Raw genomic sequence first — 16,538 nt, forward strand, 5'->3', positions numbered from 1 at the left:
CTTAATGGGTGTATAATTTTCCATACATTGGATGTTTATTTGGTGGACGTATGAGTCCATTTTCTATTCCTGATAATGCCTAAAAGGGGTAATTTGTAAGAAATGAAATTTGTTTCTTGCAGGTCTGGAGGCTGGGAACTCCAAGGTCAAAGGGGTACCTCTGGTGAGAACCTTCTTGCTGGCAGGGACTCTGAGGTACTGAGGCGGTAGAGGGCACCACCTGGTGAGGGGCACTTACTTGGTGGGGGCTGTGCATGCTGACATCCTAGCTCAAGTCGCTCTTCCTCTTCTTATCAAGCCACCAGTCCCACTGCTGTGGTAGCTCATTAACCCATTAACGCATGAATGGATTAACCCTTTCATGAGGGCAGAGCTCTCATGGTCTGATCACCTCTTAAAAGGCCCCACCTCTCAATACTACCACATTGGGGGTTAACTTGCAACCTGAATTTTGGAAGGGAAAAATGTATAAACCATAGCCATAGGCTATGGCTTATTCCATATACATCCATATATATATATATGATAGATATATATATATATGTGTGTGTGTGTGTACCCATCACCCGTGCAGTATACACTGCACCATATTTGTAGTCTTTTATCCCTCACTCGCCTCCCACTCTTCCCCACAAGTCCCCAAAGTCCATTGTGTCATTCTTATGCATAGCTTAGCTCCCACATATCAGTGAGAACATAGAACATTTGGTCTTCCATTCCTGAGTTACTTCACTTAGAATAATAGTCTCCAATCTCATCCATATATATCCATATATATATATCCATATATATATCCATATACATATCCATATATCCATATATATCCATATATATCCATATATATCCATATATATTCATATATATCCATATATATCCATATATATCCATATATATCCATATATATATATGATGGAATACTACTTAGCCATAAAAAGGAATGAATTAACAGCATCTACAGTGACCTGGATGAGACTGGAGACTATTAATCTAAGTGAAGTAACTCAGGAATGGAAAACCAAATGTCCTATGTTCTCACTGATATGTGGGAGCTAAGCTATGAGGATGCAAAGGCATAAGAATGACACAATGGACTATGGGGACTTTGGGGGAAGGGTGAGAGGGAGGCAAGGGATAAAAGACTACAAATACAGTGCAGTGTATACTGCTCAGGTGATGGGTGCACCAAAATCTCACAAATCACCACTAAAGAACTTACTCATGTAATCAAATACCACCTGTACCCCAATAACTTATGGAAAAATAAAAATAAATATTTAAAAGAAAAAAATTAAAGCATGATGATTCATAGGACATCTAGACTGCATCTTGAAATTAGGTACTGGGATTGTGAACAGAAATCATTTTTCCATATAATATTGCTGCCTAAAAAACTGAAATTTAATGGTGTATAACCATTTTACTATGTTTGTAAATTTTCTGGTTCAAGACACAGCAGAAACAGCTTGTCTCTGCTCCCCAGTATCCATGGCCCTGAGTAAGAAGACTCGAAGGCTGGGAACAGCTGATAGCTAGGGTCCAGGTCATCTGAAGGTTGATGTGGACTGTCAGCTGGGATCTCGTCTGAGTTGTTGGCTAGACTACCTATACCTGAGGTCTCACACATACCTCTCCATGTGATCTGTCCACACGGGATAACTTGGGCTTCCTCACAGTATGGCGGCTGGAATCCTGCACGAGCAAGGCAGAAACGCAAGGCACTTTTACGATCTCCCCTCTGAAGTCACAGAGCATTACATCTGTCACAGTAGGGTGGTCAAGGCAGCCCCAAAGTTCTGCCCAGGCCTAAGGGAAGTGGACAAGTAATGCCATGACATGGTGGAAGGGATGTCAGGGTCCCTGCAAGAACAGGTGGCCTGGAAGAAAGATTGCTGCTGCCACACTCAGTGCCACATTTCTTCTCTAGTTGACCTCGTGGAGGAGACCTGTCATCTAAAGAGCACGTGAGGATATTTATTTAGTAAAAGCTTTTCGGGCATGTCTGTTACAGAAAAGGCCAGGACAGAATGCACTGAGGAAAGAAGTAAACACCGGGGAAGGGATTCCAGGCTCTGGAGGTGCCACCAGTCAAAGGTGTTGGGAGCAGGTTTAGATGCTGGCCTTGGTCATATTGCGTAAGGATGTTTCACGGTCACATGCCATTATTCTACCTGCAGGTAGTGTCTGTGGGTCTGATGCTGCAATGGGCACAGAAAATAGAAGCAGGGAAAGGGTGTAGTAAGCAACACACACACACACATACGTGCACACATGCACAAGTAAGCACTGCAACTTTTCTAGACAGAACTCTGAGTTCTAGACAGAAAGCTCTTGCCTGTGGCTTTCACCATAAGCTCCTGAATGTGGGACCAGCAGGTTAGGGATGCATGAGAGTCAGTAAAGAAAGTGTGGTTTGGAAGCAGTGTCTGTCATCTTTTGGTGTCAAAGTATTAAATAGAATCAGCCAACATATTAGTTGCTGAAGTTACAAATCAGTGCATTGCCAAAGAGACATGGATGTAGTGCTCCAGTAAAATTTTTTTAACTTAAGATATAAAAGGCTGGGTGCGGTGGCTCACGCTTGTAATCCCAGCACTTTGGGAGGCTGAGGTGGGCAGCTCACGAGGTCAGGAGTTTGAGACCAGCCTGGACAACACAGTGAAACGCCGTCTCTATGAAAAATACAAAAATTAGCCAGGCATGGTGGTGGGCGCCTGTAATCCCAGCTACTCTGGAGGCTGAAGCAGGAGAATTGCTTGAACCCGGGAGGCGGAGGTTGCAGTGAGCCGAGATCGCACCACTGCACTCCAGCCTGGGCAACGGAGGAGACTTTGTCTCAAAAAAAAAAAAAAAAAAAAAAAGATATAAAAGAGAGAAACCAAGCACAGGTGGGTAGATATTTGAAAATAGAATTATCCATGAGCCTTCTGTTGTGTTTAAAAGAAAAAAAAAGTCAGCTTCCTTGAAAAAGAGTGTCATATTCAGGGCAGGTATTTAAAATAAGAAGGCCATTCATTCATTGATTCATTGAATAAATATTTGTTGGGCACCTACTTTGTGCTCAGCATTATTGCAGGCAGTAAGGAAGCGAATGAGATACCTGCCCTCGTGGAACTGACCTACTGGGGCAAATGACAAATTTACTAGGTGGTGTGGTAGGTATGAAGGGAACGAACAAGGCCACGTGCTAGGATGGCCATGCTGGGCAGGCCTGCTATAGACTGGGTGGCCAGGGAAGGCCTCTGTGAAGAGGCAACCCTTGGCTGGGACTTGCAGGATGAGAAGGCATGAGTGTGCAGGAGCTAGGCAGGGATTGTCCTGGGCACAGGGGCAAATGCACAAGCCCTGAAGTGGGAATGAGTTGGAGGTGGAGAAGCCCTGAGGTGGGAATGAGTTGGAGGCGGAGAATGCGGCGGGGACCGCTTCACTGGGAATCCCAAACACGAGCGCTTTGCTTCTGCGACTTCAACATCACGAGTTTTTTCTCGAATGCAAAATTGAATAGTCATTGGGTGAGTTTGTTTTTTAAGTGACTTAAAAATTATTACATCTGTTTTGTGTGCACACCACAGAAAATTTGATGAAAGGAGTGAAAGAGGAAATCAAACAGCTAGCCAGTTGTTCCAATGTCATTCATCAAATAAAACCTCCCCACCGTGGGTGTGAAATGCCATCTCTGTCATATACTAAAATCCCATATGCACTTGTAACGACCAGGCTCTCTCTTCAGTTTGTTTGTTTGTTTGTTTGTTTTAGATGGTGTTTCGCTCTTGTTGCTCAGGCTGGAGTGCAATGGTGCGATCTCAGCTCACTGCAACCTTCACCTCCCGGGTTCAAGTGATTCTCCTGCCTCAGCCTCCTGAGTAGCTGAGATTGCAGGCATGCACCACCATGCCCGACTAATTTTGTATATTTTTAGTAGAGATGGGATTTCTCCACATTGGTCAGGCTGGTCTCAAACTTCTAACTTCAGCTGATCTGCCTGCCTAGGCCTCCCAAGGTGCTGGGATTACAAGCGTGAGCCACTGCGCCCGGTCCTCTCTTCCGTTTTATCGGTCTGTCTGGTCCTGTTCTTGGGACCATACTATTTGATCCACTGTGATCTTTCATGTCTTAACTACATCTTATTGAAAAGTAATAAGGATGACTATGTAGGCATGTTGAGTGTTTTCTTGGATTACTGATATTACATTTCAGAAGGGAGTATATTTAGGCACTGATTTGTTGTTGTTGTTGTTGTTATGGAACACTAGTAGCATCCCAGGGAACATACATGTTTGTTAGATTCCAGTTTGGAAACACTAAACTTGTACCGTTTTGCTTCCAAAAGACTAGAAGGCCTGGGGTTGACCCTGGAGGAACTCAGATTCACAGAGCATTTACTGACCACCCACCACGTGCCATGCATCATGCCAGATGCTTTCGAGTGCATCGTCTCACTTAACCCTTCCTCCAGAGGTTAAGGGACTGTGTTACAGCCAGCGCCCAACATGTACCAAGTGACATGCTACATGCTGGGGATGGGAAGTTACTTCTACGTGTGTTCTATCTTCCGGTCAAATTGGACTGCTTGATGTACCCCCAAATAATCAAAATAATAGCATATTGATGGAGAGCTTTCTGTGTGCCAGGAATCAGGCTTGTCACTGAACATGAATGATCTTGTCTTACCCTCACAACAACAGTGCGCGCTCTCGCGGGAACACCTTAACTCCAGGCTTTCGTAAGCGGTATAGAGGAAAGGGCCTGCACCTTGCAGTTCGACAGAATCGGTTCTCATTTCATGGGTGAGGCCATAAGGTGTGGAGGGGTTAACTTACTCGTTGGCAGAGTCCCTCTGCTAACAAAGTGGTGAAGCTAGGACTGGACCCAGGAGAACCCAGGCTCAGAGTGCAGAGCCCGCACAGACTGCCCAAGCTCTTCTGCTTGCCAAGCCTTAGAGCGTGCCATTTCCCTGCCCTCGTTTCCATGAATTAGGGTTCTATGCATACTTCGAGGCGTCTCTGGCATGCCAGAGATGCAGCTGTTGCTTTCTTCCCTCTCCCATGACCTGCTGGGCTTGGTGCTTGGCTAGCCGGGCTGCTCTGTGGAGCTCAGCCTCCTTGAGGGTGGGGCCACGCTGGGGCGTATCTCTGGCAGCCCCGGAGATATGTGGCACAGTGCCCTATGACAGAACGGATCTTTGCTGAATGTCAAATTGACTCTAGAGGGGCCAAACCCAAGACCTTACACAGGGAGGGGGTGGTCCAAGGTTGGGCCTGTCATTATGGAGAGACAAGAGGTCCTCTCTTGGGATACTCTTAAGTGGTACAGAGAAACCATATGAGGCTGAGGTTAGAGCTGAACTGAAAATCGGCCACATCACTTACTAGCTGTGTACGCTCTGGAGCTCAATTTCCTCGTTTGGGAATTGTGAGATTTACATAAGATGAATGCACTGACGGTATAAAAAGTCCCTACCAAGGTGCTGGGGTTATAGCACTTCCTTCCCCCATCTCCTTAGTTCAACATATCTTTATGAACCTCCTATGACTCTTGAAAAACAGTGCTGAACATTGGATTTCTCAGTTGCTCCCAGGGAATAGCATTTCAGTCTAGGAGAACCCCAAGAGCACCGCAGTGGACAGATGATTTGTAAAGCTGAGGAAAATGTCCATCTGTGTTTTTATGAGGACTCTCATTGCACTGATCCGACAGATGACAGCTTCCCTCAACACTGTTCATCATTGACTGCTGAGGGTGCCTTCTGCGGTTTATAGCAGGATACTAACTTCATAAGCAATGTAGGACTTTCGCAGGGTTCCACACGAGGCGTGTCTGGATAATTCAGCCAACCTCTTCAGTCTCCAGCAGTGATGGAACCAGTAGCTCACTTGACCAGCCCTCTAATGACTCAGTCACAGGGTCATCCACTTGGGGGTGAAGGGAGGAGAAGGGAGGCCTCTCCCCACAAGCGCTTTCGGGGTGATGCCATGGATTCTTTGTACCTCAGGAGTTACTTTTGCAATTAGAGGCGCTCTCTCTCTCTCTCTCTCTCTCTCACTATTTTATGCATCTAATTCCGCTTTTCTATGCATGAGTCTTGTTGGATTCAGGCACAGCAATAAGTCTCCAAAATCAGGGTCAGAGTGAGTTTAATGAAGAAGTTATTGTTTTCTTAAGGATGAAAATAAACAGAGAGAATGGGTTATTACATAATCAATAATGTCAGCCTCTTGATTAAAACACACATGCAATTTAGCCCAAAATTATTCTCTAGTTTGGTGTTCTACAAAATTAGATTACGATAATAAATAATCGGACCTCTTGAGCGCAGGCAGGTGTCCGGGCGCTGATAGCCTCTGGAGGAGCAGCTTCCCGACCCGGATTTCCTACGGATGAAAGTTTAGCAAGACGTAGTACTGATCCCGACACCTCACTCACAGTGTCTGCAGTTATTAAAGGCTAAAAGACAACACGCATAATGGAAAAGCTTAGACTTTTGGAATCAGAGGCTGGATTTACATACTAATTTCTCTGCTTAATCAGCCGTGCAAATTTTGTTTCAAGTTAATCTTTCTGAGCCTGTTTTCTTATAATAAAACATTTTGAAATGGGGTAACAATAGCCACTGTCCAGGGTTGTTTTTATGTCTCCGCATACTGAATGTGGAAGTATATAACAGTGCTTAGCACATACTAGGCCCTCAGTATATGGTAACTAATAATGTTACAAGTGCTTAGCCGAATACAAAACCGAAGACCGTTCACACAGGTTTCAGCATGAGGGCTCGGTGAGTTAGGTACACTAAGCCCATGGTTCTCGACTTTTGCTACTCACTAGAATCTCCTGGGAAGCTTTTAAGAAAAGCCATTGTTCTGGCCTCACTTCTTAAAGATTCCAATTTTAACTGGCCTGGGGTGAGGCTGGGTGTCCACATCCTCTTACGCACGGATGTTGTGCACAGCCAGGGCTGAGCAGCCCTGCCGCGGATCCTCAGCGGGGACTGGCTGGCCAGCCTTCGTGAAGTCTTCATGAAGAGGTATTTACCCTGGGGCTGGGGGTTACAAAGGTCTGGGGTCCGGCTCTCGCACTGCCTAGTCCAGAAAGCATCTTGTCAGAGCCCTCGGGGTGGTTCCTGCTGGGAGTCAATGTCATCTTGGTAATTTATCATGAAAAATATAGCTGTCCCACAGACTAAGTATTTGCATTGGCCTGAATGGCATATTCTCCCTTTAAGCAGACTCCAGAGGAGAACAGATGATCGCAATGACAGAGCAGAGGAAGTGGTTGTATGGTTTGCATGTTACCTGGCATCTGGTTTGATGGCCCATAAAGGGGATGTGCCCTTCAGGCAGGCTGGGTGCTCCTTTGCTCCCACGGGGTCCCTTCTCACCCATGAACGGAGTCCACATGGGCAGGTCCGGAGTTTGCTGCTAGGACAACCCTTTCCATGTGCTCCGGGTCTCCCTGTCCATCCCCCTTTCTGTCCACCATGGTCACGTCATGTCGTGTCAGGAGCTTCATTCAAGTCAGCCACAACTCTCAGGCCTGGAAAACCTTTTCCCCCTTAGAGTGATTGACGCTCTCCTGTGATCCCTTCACTCTTGGTTTTGTGGTTCTGCTCCTTGCAGACTGCTATCATCAGGCCATTTAGAAACAGATCCCATACTGTGAGTCCCAACAGTAGGCCCCGCCCAAATCTGCATCTTACAAAACTTGCTAGTGTGCCAGAAAGAGGGGTGCTGTGAGCCTTAGCTGGGCTTGGATGAAAGGCAGGTGTCACAGGTGTTCATGTGCATGCCCAAGAGGAAGGGACTTGGCCTTGACCGTCATCCTTTTCATTCCAGGGGGCATTTGTGGCATTGAAAGCTGGAACTAAAATGCCTGCAGGATCGTGACCATCTGGCTTTGCCTTTAGTGCCTGCGACCTGATCCTGCCCTTGCCTGTCTGACCAGGGTGCAGCAGGGAGGAGCTGCCGGGCTTCCTGAGCCCGTGCATCTGGGAGGGATGGAGGGAGGGTGATGATGACAATGACAATTCCCTGTGGCAAATGTGTGTGTGAAGGTCAGGACCCCAGCAGTGAAGACCTTAGAAGAGGGTCTCCTTGAGAGACAGGAGGAAGCGTTGTTGAGATCCACAGTTGGGCCAGTGTTCTCCAGGGGGTCTGATGGACAAATGAACAGAAGAACCCATGATGGTGACGCCTGGGCTGGATAAAGTTACTAAGCCAGGAAAGCAAGAATTAAAAGTGAGGACTCACTTTGGGTTCAGAAGCCTGTTTGTAAAAATACCTGGAGGTATTAACTTAAGCAGGATTGAAAGGACCACAAAGGAATTGAGAATGACATTACAGTCCTTCTTACTGAAGAATGAAAACCAGGCCAGGTGCGGTGGCTCACACCTGTAATCCTAGCACTTTGGGAGGCTGAGGTGGGTGGATCACCTGAGGTCAGCAGTTCCAGCCCAGCCTGGGCAACATGGCGAAACCCCATCTGTACTAAAAATACAAAAATTACCCAGGCGTGGTGGTGCATGCCTGTAATCTCAGCTACTTGGGAGGCTGAGGCAGGAAAATTGCATGAACCCAGGAAGCAGAGGCTGCAGTGAGCCGAGATCATGTCGCTGCACTCCAGCCTGGGCAACAAAAAAAAAAAAATGAAAACCAAGTTCAGCTTAACTAATGATACAGGCCAATTCTATGTCTAGAAACCCAACATTCACTGTGGCTCTTATATTTACTTCAGTACCTTCCTTATGTTTACTTCAGTTTCTTTCCTTATATTTACTTCAGTTCTTTCCTTCCTTATATTTACTTCAGTTCCTTCCTTCCTCATGTTTACTTCAGTTCCTTCCTTCCTTATATTTACTTCAGTTCCTTCCTTCCTCATATTTACTTCAGCTCCTTCCTTCCTTATGTTTATTCAGTTCCTTCCTTATATTTACTTCAGTTCCTTCCTTATATTTACTTCAGTTCCTTCCTTCCTCATATTTACTTCAATTCCTTCCTTCCTTATATTTACTTCAGTTCCTTCCTTCCTTATATTTACTTCAGCTCCTTCCTTCCTCATATTTACTTCAGTTCCTTCCTTCCTTATATTCACTTCAGTTCCTTCCTTCCTTATATTTACTTCAGCTCCTTCCTTCCTCATATTTACTTCAGTTCCTTCCTTCCTTATATTTACTTCAGTTCCTTCCTTCCTTATATTTACTTCAGTTCCTTCTCATGAAGGAAATTTCCTTGGCTCGGAAAGGCTAAGGGAAATTTCTTGTTTGGATCCTTGTCACATTTTGTGCTCTAATTTTGCTTTTCCTATTCTCTTCTGTGGTTAGCATACCAGTCCGCATCAGAATGAGCGTGTGCCTGCATCCAGGATTTGCATACTACAGAACCAGCTGTGTCATCTCACCTCTTCCAAGCTGACTCATGGAGCAAATGTGCCAGCAGATGCCCATGGCCCAGTGACCACGGGCAGTTTTCCTGCTCAGCCACACGCCTTTGAGTTGAGTGGTGTTTGTCCCTACATCAGCTTACGCCTGTAATACATGTTATTGTGATTCAGTAATTTAATTACAGACTATGTAAGCAAATTATGTAAACCAATATAATGAGCACGAAAAGAGAGAGTTGTTTCTTGAAGGCTAAGTTGAATGATTTGGAAAGACTCACTAAGGGCAAGTTAACTTAAACATTTGCTTTCAATTAAGTGTAGGGAAGATTAGGGGAATATAATAAAAATAAGGAAGGCCTCTGTGCTGAAATTGCTTTTCATGAGTCTTTAAGATCTTTCGCTGCTTCTTTAAAGAAATTAACACTTGGGCCAGGCGCAGTGGCTCACGCCTGTAATCCCAGCCCTTGGAGGCCGAGGCAGGCGGATCACAAGGTCAGGAGTTTGAAACCAGTCTGGCCAATATGGTGAAACCCCATCTCTACTAAAAATACAAAACTTAGCTGGGCGTGGTGGCATGCACCTGTGATCCCAACTGCTTGGGAGGCTGAGGCAAAAGTATTGCTTGAACCCGGGAGGCGGAGGTTGCAGTGAGCCGAGATTGTGCCACTGCACTACAGCCTGGGCAACAGAGCAAGACTCCATCTCAAAATAAAAAAAGAAAAGAAAAGAAAAAGAAATTAACATTTGGCAGTGGTTCATGCCTTCATGCCTGTAATCCCAGCACTTTGGGAGGCTGAGGTGTGCGGATCACCTAAGGTCAGGAATTTGAGGCATGGTGGAACCCCGTCTCCACTAAAAATACAAAAATTAGCCAGGTGTAGTGGTGCTTGCCTGTAGTCCCAGCTACTCGGGAGGCTGAGGCAGGAGAATCGCTTGAACCCAGGAGGTGGAGGCTGCAGTGAGCCAAGATCGTGCCACTGCACTACAGCCTGGGTGACAGAGCAAGACTCCATCTCAAAAAAAAAAAGAAAGAAAGAAATTAACATTTGGCAGTGGTACACGCCTGTAATCCCAGCACTTTGGAAGCTTGAAGTGTGCGGATCACCTAAGGTCAGGAGTTCGAGACATAGTGGAACCCTGTCTCTACTAAAAATACAAAAATTAGCCTGGTGTAGTGGTGCGTGCCTGCAGTCCCAGCTACTCAGGAGGCTGAGGCAGGAGAATTGCTTGAACCCAGGAGGTGGAAGTTGCAGTGAGCCAAGATCACACCACTGCACTCTAGCCTGGTCAACAGAGTGAGACTCCATATCAAAAAAAAAAGAAAAAAAGACATTAACATTTGAAATTGTGGCGAATGCTTTCTAGGTGGAATTTGAGCAAGAAAGGAGGCAAGCTGCCTAGCGGAGGCACCACACTCAAAGAAAGGCTTTGGCCCTGCTCAAAATATTGGCAAGTGAATTTCCATATGTGTGTTTTAAGATAAAATGTTTAAAGTATTTATATAATTTTTTATCATTGATTCATTCATCTGATGCCTATTTTCCTGTGTGTCTGCTATGCATTGGTATTCTACATTCTGGGAACGCTGAAATGAATGAAATCAACAAGGCTCCTGCCTTCTTAGGATTTCCATTCTAGGGAAGGAGCCCGCAGCAGACAAATGTGTACCACATCCTATGTGATGCACGTGGATCGTGCACGTGGATGCCCTGTGCAGGGGTGGAGAGGCAGTGACGGGTGAAGAGACTGATGTGACCATCTCTCTAATGAGGCAGCATTGGAGCAGAGACGGAAATCAAGTGAGGGCTGGGAGCCAGGCCGAGATATGGGGCAGAAGGACCTCTGAGGGGAAGCCCCGAACTGGGCCTGGGCTGATGCATTTCAGGAAGAGGAGGGGGCAGCCTGCCTGGAGGGGCCGATGGGAGGTCAAGAGCAGGGTTGAGAGCAGGGAGACTGCAGGGCAGATGGCTCAGGCCTTGGGGATCCTGGTGAGGACTTTGGCTGTCATCCTGAAAGACACGGAGAGCCCTGCAGTGTTCTGAGGAGGAGACTGGCCAGGTCAGGTCAGCTTTATTTTCAAAGGTCACCAGGATGCTGTATGGAGAACTGGCTGGAGCAGGGCAACAGTGGAAGCAAAAAGTCACAAAGGGAACAGAGAAGGACGAGTGTAGGGTCCAGGACCTCCTGGAAAGGACAGTTGGAGACTGTCCAGGTGTGGACTGTGGGTGGGAGCATCCAACCCCAAAAGGTGCCCTGGAGGCAGAAGCTTCCAAGCACCATGCAGGCGGAAGGAGGCGGGAAGGAAAGGAGGTGAGACCCACAGTCCTGCCCGCTGCAGTAGCTGGAATGGAAAGGCAGGAGGGACGAAATGGGGCGCAGGGAGGATGTTAGCAGGGAGGAGGGAGGCCCTAGTGGTGACTGGGGAGAGGGACCCGCCTCCCTGCTATTGGGCCCAGCTAACGGCACCCCGCTGGGCACAGGCCTGGCCACGTCTCCCACACGGAAACTGAAGGTGGAGTTATCTCCACTTGCTGCCACAAGGCAAAGCAGAAGTTGATTTCACTGTTAAAAGCCATTTTCCTGACTTGAGAATTCTTGGGCGCTGTCTCCTTCCTGTCTTCTGCCCTGTGGCTTTCTTTCCCCTCTAATGAAGACGGCAGAGTAAGGAGATGACAAAGCCTGCTTTTTTTTTTTTTTTTCCCCCCTGGAAATGGAGCCTCACTGTGTCGCCCAGGCTGGAGTGCAGTGGCGCGATCTTGGCTTACTGCAACCTCTGCCTCCTGGGTTCAAGCAATTTTTCTGCCTCAGCCTCCTGAGTAGCTCGCAAAGTGCTAGGGTTACAGGCGTGAGCCACTGTGCCCGGCCGAAGCCTGCTTTTCGTTAGTCTCTGTGGCAGACCTGACCTAGTCTCTGTGGCAGGGGAGCTCTGAGGAGCCTGTGGCGGGGCCTGCGGAGCGTCGGGGAGCGCAGGCCTGCTGCCCTGGGGCTTTCCTGCCCACGTTTGGCAGTCACTGTTGGGGAATGCCGCAGCTGAGCTCCTTGTTGGGGGAAAATGAGCCTAAGGCTTACATTTCTCAGGCTTTAAGTAAATGCTCTGTGGTTTAAAAGCTTTTGGAAAATGCCTGTTTATGGGAGTCTATTTTATGTACAGGTGTCGGCAATATATCTGGAGAAAAAGTGGTCCCTGGAAGCCTAGGGACCTGGCTGGGACCCCAGGGAGGACGGGAAATGCCTCAGCTCCAGCTCACTTTTAGTAAGGACCAGATAGTTCTGGTTGAGGAATGGAAGGAACATGGTCGGGGTATTTTACCCCAAAGGCCTGACTCTAATATTCTGCCCTGTTTGCCTCCACCTTTGGGACTGGGCTTTGGGAACAAATGATGCCACAGGGTTGAAGAGCCTGGGTGTCTGAATCTTGTCCTGATACAGCCCTCTGTCCCCTTGATGTCCTCAAGACATGGAGGACAAGACAAATGTCTGCTTTGGATTCTAATAAGCTAATGTGGGCCCTGTGGAGAATGCCTCTTTACTGGGCAGGTTGGGGGACCAGGATCAGGTCACGTGGCTGTTCCCCCAAGCCCACACATGCATCTTTCCATGGCAGGAAAAGCCTATCTGGGAAGCAGCTGCCCACCAGGGAGAGCCAGGGGCTGGGAGCCTTCACCCCAGGACCGGAGACATGGCGGGTCTGGACCAGCTGCTGCCCGACCACCTGCGGGTGGGAGAGACCTCCATAGATGGTGAGACTGGAGGCTCCCTTGCCTCTCAGCAGGTGAAGGGAGAGAAGAGAGGCAGATCTTCTCTGGGCAGGACTGTCCCAGCCAGAGGCACTCAACCCCATCGGCCCCAGCCTTTCTCACATTTTTGGAAACATTGTTTTCATTGGTAAATACACCTAACGTACATAAACTTGCATAAAAGTGTGTGTCCAGTTGAATGAAGAATTATGACGTGGACACCTGGGTAATACTCCTTAGGTCAGGGACTAGACTAGAACTTGCAGCCTGGAAGCCCCTGTATGTGTCTCCCTGGCCAAACCCTTCCTCCTGGCAGGGTCACCATCCTCCTAGCTTTTAGGATGGTCATCTCTTTTCTTTCCTTTATAATCTGATCGCTTATGTATGTATTCTTAAACAACACACTTTAGCTTTGGCTGTTTTTCAGCTTGATAGAAATGGAATCATACTGTATGGATTCTTTTTTTTTTTTTTTTGAGACAGAGTCTCACTCTGTCTCGCAGGCTGGAGTGCAGTGTGCAATCTTGGCTCATTATAACCTTCACCTCCTGGGTTCAAGCAATTCTCCTGCCTCAGACTCCCGAGAAGCTGGGATTACAGACGCCCACCACCATGCCCGGCTAATTTTTGTATTTTTAGTAGAGGTGGGGTTTCACCGTGTTGGCCAGGCTGATCTTGAACTCCTGACCTCAAATAATCCACCCACCTTGGTCTCCCAAAGTGTTGGGATTACAGGCATGAGCCACCATGCCTAGCCTGTATTCTTTTATCTTGCTTCTTTCCTTCGACATTGCTTTTTGAGATGCATCTATTGAGGTATGTGTGGCTTAAGTTCACTGAGTTTTCATTGCGGTATAGAATTTTCTTGTGTGAATCTGCCACAACTACTTATTCACTTCCCTGTAAATGGAAAATTGGCTGTGGAATGGGTTGTTAGCAGTGGACAAGGCTGTGATGAATATTTCCGAGGGTGAGTCACTGTGCACACGTGCTCAAGTTTCTCCATAGTCTGCACCTAGAATTGGAAGTTCTGGATTTCCATATCCATAATTTTAAACATAAAGCAACTCTTTTCCAAAGGGATAATTGGGTTGTCCAAATCTTCATGGGTTTGTCTATTTATTATTTTAGTTTTGTTATTTTTTTGCATTGTATGTTTCGAAGCTATGTTATTAATACATAAAATTATATCTTTTGGTGAATTGAGCGTATTCAAAAACACTTTTGGCTTACATTCAAAAATGTCCGTGAGAGCACTGTGTACTGCCAACACTGAGCAACAGCCCCGCGTAGAAAACTCACCAAATGGTGTCTTTGTATCATTAAGAAGTGACCCAAATGATCTCTGCTAATGCCTTTTGCTTTTAAACCTAGGTTGAACTTGTAACCTTGTTGCCTCAGGATCTTGGAAAAAGAGACCACAAGAGAGCAAAGTTGGTAAGTGTGAGCCATAGAAGGTTGGAGACAGGAGCAAGGTTGCTCCCCAGTGAGGGTCTTGGCCCCTCTCCCTTCTCTTCGGAGATGGCATCTTATTATAATTCCTCCAGGCTCAGGGATGAAGAAGTGTCCTCAGTTCTCTCCCTCAGGGGAACTGGAATGAGGCAGAGGAGGTGGAGCAAAAACTTGAGGACAGCCATGTGCACCTGCCGGTTCCCGGAAGCCGAGCAACAGAGACCCATTTGCACACAGCCATGGCCTCTCCACATGCTCACCCACCACCCCAGGGGAGTTGGTGGCTGGCGCCTCCCTTCCTGAATTTTTTTCTTGCATGTTGATTTTCCTTTAGCTCTGGGTGCGAGGATGCTCTCAGGTACTGTATTACAATGATGTGCTTCCTCTCAGCTCACACAGAGGGCCAGATATTTGTCAATTTTGTTGTTCTTTCATTCATGTATGTATTAATCAATCAGTCAACAAATGCTAATTGAGTACAGGCATTGGGCTGTTCCGATTCTTCCTTTTGAGTTTCCTGGTCACTGTTTAGGGACACTAGACAACATTGTCTTTGAAAGGCCAGAGATGCACTCTGAGGTCCTGTGGTGGCCAGGAAGGCTTTGGCCAGTTAGTAGGGGAGGGCGAGCAAGTGGGTTTCCCCACTTCCTTGGACTCTTCTCTTTGCAAGTTGGAACCTCTGATGTGAACATTTCTTGCTACAGGGTAACTCTACTCCTGAGAACCGAGAAGGCTGGTGACAGGAAAATGCCCCCCTGAAGCTGGCTGGGGATCTCACTTAGGGGCGACATAAAGTGAGGAGTGTGCCGCCGAATGCCCCTGATTCTTTCTCCCCAAACTAACAAGATCTTAATTAAACTTCACTCCGGCAGACAATTCGGGGCTAAGCTAACTGCCAGTTGCCGGGGGGCTTCTAGAGGCCAAGGCTTTAACAGCCACCATCCAGTCAAGGGAAGACTAGGATTGGGAAGTGGAATTGTATTGCCAAAGTGGGATGCTTTTGAGAGTTAAAGAGGTGCTATTAATACATATAAAAGAATAACAGCTGTAAACCAGAACTGTCTTAGGCAAACTGGGATATATGATCACCCTTTCTAGAATGGTGTTTTTCAGAAGCAATCTGCAATGAAAAAAAAAAAAATGTAGTCTGCTTTTCGGAATGTAACTCAGAACTCCTGCTGACTAACAGGCATCCTCCGAGACAAATCTGACTGCTCCTTCCATTTCCCCTAGAGCACGGAGCAGGAGCACAGCCCTGACACTGCTGGGTTGGGGCTACTTTATAAAGCCACTCTGGACCTCCAGGACGTGGAAAAGATGCGTGCCGTGCTCCCCTGGGGAAGGAGCCACCAGCCTGGAATCTCAGGGACTCTTTGAAGATGTGCAGGCAGGAGGGAGGAAATTCTTGCTGCTTGGTGGGGTCAGAACACGGGCCTTTGCTCCACACTGACATTTCCTTCAAAGGTCAAGAATGAGTTTGGGCTTTGTAGATGTTTTGCCAAAATACGATTTAGGGGAAGTTCCAAGCCCGGAGATTCAGTTTTTAAGTCTGCTGTCTCCTGTTTCCAGGCCACGGTGCATTCATTGATAGTATTTTTAGAAGAGGACCTTTGAAAATGGGAAGGCAGGTATGATAGCAGGGTGATTCATTGGCTGTGCCTCTGCACTGGACGTCCTGGAGGCTGGGCATGAGGTCCCGGACGTGTGTGGATCACAGAGGGGCAGGGGCTGGCACCATGAAGTAGGCAGGAACCCAGAGCACTATAACTGCACTGTGAGCTCTCAGGTAGACCAGAGAGGTGAGGCAGGAACCTGGAATTTGGATATAATTGCAGGGCTAGGATGGCACTGACACAGCCTCCTGTGTCACAGCTTCCATCTCTGCGCGTGGGGCAGAATGAGCACCAAAGCACACGCAGGATCATGACTCACCTCCCACCTGTCCCCCCTTGCCTTGCCCTCAAGCCTTACTGCCGAGAT

General features: G+C 47.3%; 1 long non-coding RNA gene across 1 annotated transcript in view; it reads left to right on the plus strand.

Annotated features, from left to right (window-relative positions):
• Positions 1-864: 864 nt before the first annotated feature.
• Positions 865-16,538, plus strand: part of LOC139359148 (uncharacterized) — a 47,864-nt gene continuing 32,190 nt past the window's right edge. The window contains exons 1-2 of the long non-coding RNA XR_011614947.1: positions 865-1,961; positions 14,481-14,543. This is a non-coding gene — a long non-coding RNA (uncharacterized lncRNA). The remainder of the gene's footprint in view (positions 1,962-14,480; positions 14,544-16,538) is intronic.

The sequence above is a fragment of the Macaca nemestrina genome, chromosome 16, assembly GCF_043159975.1.
Source record: "Macaca nemestrina isolate mMacNem1 chromosome 16, mMacNem.hap1, whole genome shotgun sequence".
NCBI classification, from domain to species: Eukaryota; Metazoa; Chordata; class Mammalia; order Primates; family Cercopithecidae; genus Macaca; species Macaca nemestrina.